The following is an 8,766-nucleotide window of genomic DNA, read 5'->3' on the forward strand; positions in this document are numbered from 1 at the left end:
AGGAGGAAGATCTTTAGCGGAGGAACTGTAGACTTTGGGGACAGCTGATGAGGCCTCAAAAACAGGCTCTGGTTCTGTCTCAGTGAGCTCCGCATATCCCAGTTCAGTGCTTCCTAACCCATCAGCTTCACCTTTCATTACAGCAGATTCCTCAAGTCCTTTTCCATCACTATCTGAATTCTTTTTTTTTTTTTTTTTTTTTTGCTTATGTGGTGCTGGGGAATCGAATCCAGGGCCTCATGCATGCAAGGCAAGCGCTCTACCACTGAGCCACCTTCCCAGCCCTTCCATCACTATCTGAAAAGCTGTTATCGCTGCCAACAGATATCAATTCTGCCATCTGTCTCTCTTCTCCAACCAGATAATCACAGCAGCTGCCACTGACTTCCTCAGTTAAGACGACATTGGCTAAGCTGAGGGGCAGCTAGCTCAGCTTTGGAGAGGTCATGCAAGTCATATATGTCGTTAGTTAAGGCCATGCCCGTGTTGCCACTGTTGGTGAACAAACCTCCTCCTCCAGAAGACTGGCCCATCACTTGGGTAGCCATAATTGCATTCTGAATAAAAAACAAACAAAAGAGCATCTGTTAAAACCAATTCTAAGAGGAAAACCAAAGCATCATTCAGGCTCCTCATGACCAAAACCAACTATTTTTGGACATAATCTCTAAAATTCAATGAGACTCATGACCTACTAACAACAAACTTTGGGTACATTCATGTGGTGTATGGTATAGGGCCTCTAATGTCAGTACTCAAGGTTAGCTATAGCAAGACTGTGCCTTAAAAAGCAATATATAAGATTGGGAATGTGGCCTAGAGGTAGAGTGCTTGTCTAGCATGCATGCAACCCTGGGATGGATTCCTCACTACCACATCAACAGAAAAAGCTGGAAGTGGCACTGTGGCTCAAGTGGTAGAGTGTTAGCCCTGAGCAAAAGAAGCTGAGGGACAATGGCCAGGCCTTGAGTTCAAGCCCCAGGACTGAAAAATAATAATAATAATATTTAAAAAGCAATATATAAGCTGGGTGCTGGTGACTCACACCTATAATGCTATTCAGGAGGCTGAGATATAAAGATGGCAGTTTGAAGCCATTCTGGGAAGTAAAGTCTGTGAGACTCTTATCTCCACTAAACTACCAAAAAGGAGGAAGTAGAGATGTACCTCAAGTGCTAGAGTAGTAGCTTTGAACAGTAGAAACTCAGGAACAATGCCCGATCCTTTACAGACACACAGACACAGACAAACTACTATATACACTAGGCAGGCAAGGTCACAGCTGTAATCCTGCCTATTCAGGAGGCTGAGATCAGAGGATCTTGATTTGAACCTAGCAGAGGCAAGACAGATCAAGAAATTTACATCTTTCATTAACCACCAAAAAGCCAGAATGGCACTCACCTAATTAAGTATGCCAGCCCTGAGCAAAAACAGATGAGGAACAGTGCCCAGGCCCTGAGTTCACACCCCAGAATTAGTTAGATGACTGACAGAGAGAGAGAGAGAGAAGGAGAGAGAGAGAGAGGAGAGAGAGAGAGAGAGAGAAGGAGAGAGAGAGAGAGAGAAGGAGAGAGAGAGAGAGAAGGAGAGAGAGAGAGAGAGAAGGAGAGAGAGAGAGAGAAGGGGGAGAGAGAGAGAGAGAGAGAGAGAGGAGAGATTCTCAATTCTCTTTACTGAAATCACTCAAAACAAATCCTCAAAACCTTTCACCACTTGTTTGACATAATTCAATTCTCAAGTTGGTCTACCATTTGTTTTGCAAGTAATCAAAATATTTTTCAAGTGTGTGGGAGCCAATCTTTATTTTTATGCTAATAAGAAAATTGTAATGTAATACCAGAGTAATAAACAGTCCTCCCATTCTCGCCCTTCAATAGTGATAGGAACCAGACAGCCCAGGAATCCACAAACAATTCTTTGCCTATAGTAACTAAAGCAAGCAGTCTGGAAGGAAATCTCTAAGAATTGGTTAATTCAGTTCAATTTCTTAAGAACTCAACCAACTCAACTTCCTCCAAAAGAACAAAGCGACTGCGAAAAGCACTTCACCTCTCAAATTTAAAATGCAAAATAAAGACCCACTGATGATGCAAATGTCACACGTGAAAGTCGTATTTTTTTCCTAACACCGCAATTGCATCGTACTGAAGCTCCACAGGGCAAACTGCACTTTCGGCATTGTGTTCCACTTGGCCTACTGGCTGGAGGAAGCCAAGAGATCACCTTCTTGAAAACAAGTTGGGTGTTTTGTCTTAGCGAAGTTAGCTCGCGGGCGAAGAGGCGCTGCCTCCCAGACTCGGTGTCCTCTTGCAAATCAGAAGAAGAAAAGTAGGGGAAGGTGCCAAACACAGAACAGCCGAGCACACGCAAGGCAAAGCTTTTCACCCACGAACAGACGCGAGCCCGTGAAGGAACGCGCACCAACGGCGTGAGCCGATGCCATCAGACCGCGGGGCCCGCCGTCCCGCCGCCGCCCGGCCCGGGGCTCCGACCGCCGCCCGGACACCCACGTCCCGGGCGCCCCCACCCCTCCCGGGCCGCCGCCCTCGCGAGGTTCGGTTTTCCCGGTGAGACCGGGCGAGCCCAGCCCGAGGGCCCCCGAGCAGCACCCCATCCCTCCGGCCGGCGGCGGCGTTCCGGGCTGAACGGGCACGCGGCCACTTCCCGGCACGAAGCCGCCTTCGGAGCCCGGGCGCTCCCGCGTCCTCTCCGCCCGGCCGCTCCCCGCACGCCCTCGCCACCGCTCCAGGGGCCGCCCCGCGCCGTCGCGTCGCTCCTCCCCGGCCACCCGACTCCGCCGGCCCGCAAGTGGGGCACCTCGGGGCGCCGGCCGGCCGCGCCCATCCCTATCAGTCCGCGGGGGCTCCGCCCGCGCCCCAGAGCGGGACTCAACGCGCGGGGACCGGGGCCCCCGGGATCACGAGCCGGCCTCAGGACCGGGACCTCGAGGAGCTCCGCTCCGGGCTTCCAACATCGCGATCGGGAGAGGCGTGCGGCCCGCGCACGGGCGGCGGCCCGGCCTCGGCTGAGGAGGGGTCCCCGGAGACGGGCCGCTCCGCGCCGGCGCCCCCCGGCCCAGCCCCCGGGCCCGCGGGCGCGGCAGCCCCCGCCGCAGCCGCTGCGTCGGCAAACCAGCCCCGGACAGCGGCCCGCGCCGCGTCCTTCCGCGCCCTCCCCTCCCCGCGGCCCCCGCCCTCCCCTGCCCGCGGCCCCCGGCCCCGCGCGCGCCTCACCCGCCGTCCTCGGCTCCCGGCGGCGCTCGGGCCTGCGCCGCCGCTCCCGCTCCGTCTTCGTTGCTGGAGTTTCGGGAGAGGGGAGAAAAGTCAGGCCCCGGGCCGTCAAGGACCTTTAAGGCCCAGGACATACAAGGCGGTCTGCTCAAACCGCCGCCCCGGCCTGCCGGTGCCAACCGCCGGGGCCACTCGGGTCTCAGGCCCCGGCCTTGGCGGGGCTCAGTCAGACTCCACGCGGGGAGTCGCTGCGCAGCGCAACCGGCTCCCGGATCCCGGCTCCCGGCTCCGCCGACGCCCGCCGGGCACGCCCCCTCCAGCGCCCACGTGCGCTCGCGGCCACGCCCCCTCCGTTGCTGGTGCGCAAGAAGCTAGGCGCGCCCCGCCCCTCGGCGCAGGGGAGGGGTAGGGCGGCCCGCGGGGCGCGCTGGGGTGGGCGGGACGGAGGTGGGAGGGAGGGAGTGGCGCCCAATCCACCGGCCTGGAGATCATTAAGGGGGCGGGGCCGCACACATATTAAACCAACAACAAAAGCTTGCCTTCACTCCCTGCGAAGTGCAGACTAGAGGTGTTCTGAATCCGCTGGCTCGAGCCTGCAATTCTAGCTGCTCCCGAGGCTGAGATCTGCGGATCTCGAGTCAAAGCCAGCAAGGGCAGAAAAGTCCTTGAGACCAGCCACTAACTAACAAAGCCTAGGGTAGCCCCAAGCAGAACCTTTTGAAGTCTCCATCCGTCACTACCCTTAGTTGGTTTTAAGCTTCTACAGGGAAATGCCTTCTAATTTTCAATGAAATTTTCAATATGAAATCACCTTGGGAGTTGTAAGAAGAAAAGTTATCCGGAATAAAGTTTCATTCTATTCTAATAAAGATTAGAACTAAGGTTAAGAGGAGCCAGCATCATGGGTAGTGACTCATGCTTGTGACCCCAGCACTCAGGAGGCTGAGGCCGGAGGATCACAGGGAGACCTTGTATCAAACAACAACAACAACAACAACAACAAAAACCCAAAAAACAAAGACCCACTGTACACATGAATTGACATGCTGAATTGAAACCCCTTTGTACAACTATTTAAAGATATAAAAAGTAAATTTACTTACTTAAAAAAAATAAGTCTTTACATGTGGTTTTACTAAGCTGGCAAATACTGTTTTGGTGAAGGAATTACTCTGGGATTACAGGGGTAAAGACGGTAGTGGCTGGTGTGGGACAGTGTTATGTTGGAGACTGGTCTTGACTTTTATGTCTTAAAACAGGGTAACCATGCTGAATGCCTGCATGGCATATAGTAATTCACAGGGTGGAGGAGGGCAAGGAATGACGATTTTCATTCTGTTTTCACCTGAATTACCTTCTTAGCCTGTCTTGGATACTTTCCTAAAATGGAGTTGCAAACTTAGGTCCTATAACTTGCATCTGTAATCCTAGTTATTCAGGAAGCTGATACTTGAGGATTATTGTTTGTAGCCAGAGCAGGGAAGGAATACCTATGAAACTTACCTCCAATTAACCACCCTCAAAAAGCCTGAAGTGGAGCTGTAGCTTAAGTGGTAGAATGCTAGACTTGAGTGAAAAAACTCAGGCCCTAGAATCAAGCCCCAGTATGAGCATTAAAAAAATAGAAAATAAATAAAAAATAAAAAGGCCTGCTGCTGGTGCCTCATGCCAGTAATTATAGCTAAGGAGGCTGAAATCTAGAATCATGGTTCAAGGCTAGCCCCAGTAGGAAAGTCCCTGTGACCCTTTATCTCCAAAGAGCTGGAAGTGGAACTGTGACTCAAGTGGTAGAATGCTAGCTTTTTAGGAAAAAAAAAAAAGATGTCCGGGTGCAGGTGGCTCACTCCTGTAATCCTAGCTACTCAGGAGGCTGAGATCTGAGGAGCATGGTTCAAAACTAGCACAGGCAGGAAAGTCAATGAGACTCTTATCTCCAGTTAACCACCAGAAAACCAGAAGTGGTGCAGTGGCTCAAGTGGGAGAGCTCTTGCTTTGAGCTGAAGAGCAGTGTGACAGGTTGGTTTCTTGGCCAGTAGGAGACAAGGAAGAATAATAAGGTTAAGATGCACTTGTAGGAAAAGGTGAAAATCATACTTCTACTTGTTCTAGCTTTTTGTGGATTGGCTGCCAAATTGTTGGGCACTACATCTATGAGAGTGGAAGCACCCTGAAGCTTAAGCATGTCTGCTTTATTTTTAGAAGGGTCCTGGCATAGGGGAGAACTTCCAGTAAGACATTCCTGATGCTATGGAGAACTGATGTTATCCTGTGGTAGAGCTGTGTTTTCTAATCTTAGGCTTGGACTGCTCTAGTCCTGTGTTGCATAGGTGATTAAGGACAGATATATGAGATGTAGACCTTTTGGTAGAAATAGGAGAATCTATTTCTCTTTAGTTTGCAGGGGCAGAAAAATCTATATGTAGGTCAATAATGTGCTGCTCTGTATTCAGCTTCCTTGTACAACACATGCTTCTCAAATGCAGGAGCTGTATCCATAACCCAACTGAGAAAATCAGTCTGGAAAATTCTTGCAAAGGTAAATCTATGTTTAAAAGGTACACTTTTTTTTGTAGACTCCTTTACGTGCTCTATTGGACCAGATTAGTCAAAATAGAGCATTGGAGGTAATCTTTCTCGGTAGTAGAGAGATGATTTCTGTCTCTGCAATATGAAAGTGGCCAAAATTGAAGTACCTAACTATTAGCTGTTTTTCACATACCCTACAAAATACTGGTGGTCCTGAGTACCATTCTCTTCCTGACTGACAGTGTTGGTGGCAGAATCAAAATGAATGGCTGGAATAGACGTCTGGGGACTGAGATTAATGTATTGGCCAGTAGATGGCAGCACTCAGTCAAATAGCAAAGCTGTTCCTGAGTCACTTGGGCTTCATTGTGATTAAATGGGGAAGCTTTTATTAAATTTTTAAAAATTTTATTGTAAAGATGCTGTCCAGAGGGGTTAGAGTTACATGAGTAAGGCAATAAGTACATTTGTTGTCAGGCATTGTTACCCCTTCCCTCGTTCTCCCACTAGCCCTTCCCTCTCCCACTTCCCTCACTCCCCATACTTCCCTCATTCCCCCCACCCCCAAGTTGTAAAGTTCATTTCTAATATACTGTCTTGTGGGTATCCTTGTTGTAATTGGTCATCCTAAGTCCTTGTTTCAGCGTTTTGTTATTCCCCTTCCCCTCCCCAAATTAGACAAATGTATATACAAGATGCAGAGTACCAAAATCAAGTACAGTGACAACAGAGGATATACCATAGGGGGAGAACATATAAAGGAAAAAAAAAATCAGATAGTATATTAAAAACAACAACAACAAAGAGAGACCTCGTGTGTCCATATCTTGGGGTTCATTTCACTTAGCATCATTTTATATGGTCACATATACATAGCTTTTGAGCTTGTCTGCTCATCTGATAAAATTATTTTAGACCTATACTAATTATTGCAAATGAGGGAAACCATGGGACCTATATTTCTTTGGGTCTATCTTACTTTATTTAACATAATTTTTCTTTGTCACTGTTGTTTTTAATGTAATGTGATTTTTTTGGTTTCTTTTGTATGTTCTTCCCCCATGGTAAAACCCCTGTTGTCACTGTATTTGATTCCAGTGCCCTGCATCTTATGTATAAATATTTCCAATTTGGGGAGGGGAAGGGAAATAACAAAATGCTGAAATGAGGGTGCAGATTGACCCATTGTAACAATGAGACATACAGACACTACGTTGAAAACAAACCTTACAACTTCAGGGCGGTATGCACACACACAATGGAATTCTATGCTTGCATCAGAGAGAATGACACTGCCCCATATGTTAGAAAATGGAAAGACTTGGAATAAATGGGGAAGCTTTTGAGAAGAATTCCTGGTTTAAGACAATGAGTAAGATGGTCTAGAAAAATTTGTAGGGTGTAGACCACTGGATGGAGGCAGTGTTCACGGGAAGAGAATGGGTTAGGAAAGATGGGTCCCAAAGCAGTACTTTTGGTGCTGGGAATCAAACTAAGGACACAAGCCTAAGTACTCTACCACTGGGCCTATCCATGAAAGCGATTCATCCAGATTTTGAGCACCTGGTTCTATCGCTTTTGTTGGATCACGATTGCTAGGATAACTGTACTTCAAAGCTTCTCTTCCAGCCGTTGTTTGGTTCTGGGACATTCTATAAATCTTGCATGGCTAGATATATTCCTCCCTTATGTAATAGAAATGCACTTGCTCATGATCAGGGTAATTAGCTTCAAACCTGCCAGTAGATTGACTTTCCTTATTGATTTATTGTATAAAATGACAAGATGACAACTCCAGATACTATATGGATTCTACTTTGTATCTCTTGAATGGTGTATTCTTGTCTGGATAACAAAACTTTTCATCAAGCAAGGGCAGAAATTGTAAAACAGGTGTAGCACCAAAGGATAATGACAGGATCCATATAACATCACCCCTTTGCTACTTTGTAGTAAAAAACATCACATAGCTCTTCAACATAATGTCTAATTTGGATGTATGTTACTGAAGATATTTAAGGGTTGATGCAATACTAGATCTATCTTCAATTACAGAACAAAACTCCGGTTCTGAATTCTAGCCAAGCATAAAAATGCTGATACTGAAGTCTGCTAGGTTCTCATGTTTCAACTTTGTCCTTATGGTTGAACTTTTTATAAAGATACCTCCTAGCTTGGGGCTCATACTATCAATTGATGCACTCATATTTTTTCCTTAAGGAAAAAAATGCCTCTTGATGGCATTCAAGAGGCATTCACTTTTGCCAGGGAGTAGGAATAAGAATTTTGCAGGATTGAGTGTATGTGGATTATGTGGACAAACTGTACGTGGAATATAGAATAGTATGAGGGGATTCAGCAGAGTTCAGATCAGGTTTACCCAAGGGATACTAGATAAAACTCCATTCAGGGAAGAGAACAATGAAGTCTGACTGGAAAACCTTCAGGATGTCATTGATATCTGTGCAGCTCCTTCTCAGGTGTCAAAGTGGAAAAGCCTGTAGAAATAAATCCTGTGACTAAATTACCAAGAATCAGGATAAAAGAGGGATCAGGTGCAAGTTGACTAAGTGAAAGCATCTCATGGAATGTCATGAGTTCATGAGCACTTGTATGCTTGGAGATAGGTATTGATTATGATAGATACTGAAGGGTCAGAGATCTGATCAGATTTTGGAATTCTGGAGATATCTAGAAATCTGTAGTTACGAGAAAGCGCAAATGGTTCCAAATACTGTTTTGTTTTTTCTTTTGGGGGGGGGGGGATCCGGTCGTGGGCCTGAACTCTGGGCCTGGGCGCTGTCCCTCATCTCTTCAGCTCAAGGTTAGCGCTCTACCACTTGAGCCACAATGCCACTTTTGGCTTTTTTTTCTGCTTATGTGGTGCTGAGGAATCGAACCCAGGCCCTCATGCATGCAAGGCAAGCGCTCTACCACTGAGCCACCTTCCCAGCCCCACAAACACTGTTATAAAAAGATGCAGATAATGAAAATATACATGGAATTG

The sequence above is a fragment of the Dipodomys spectabilis genome, unplaced genomic scaffold, assembly GCF_019054845.1.
Source record: "Dipodomys spectabilis isolate Male_0828 unplaced genomic scaffold, ASM1905484v1 ptg000043l, whole genome shotgun sequence".
NCBI classification, from domain to species: domain Eukaryota; kingdom Metazoa; phylum Chordata; class Mammalia; order Rodentia; family Heteromyidae; genus Dipodomys; species Dipodomys spectabilis.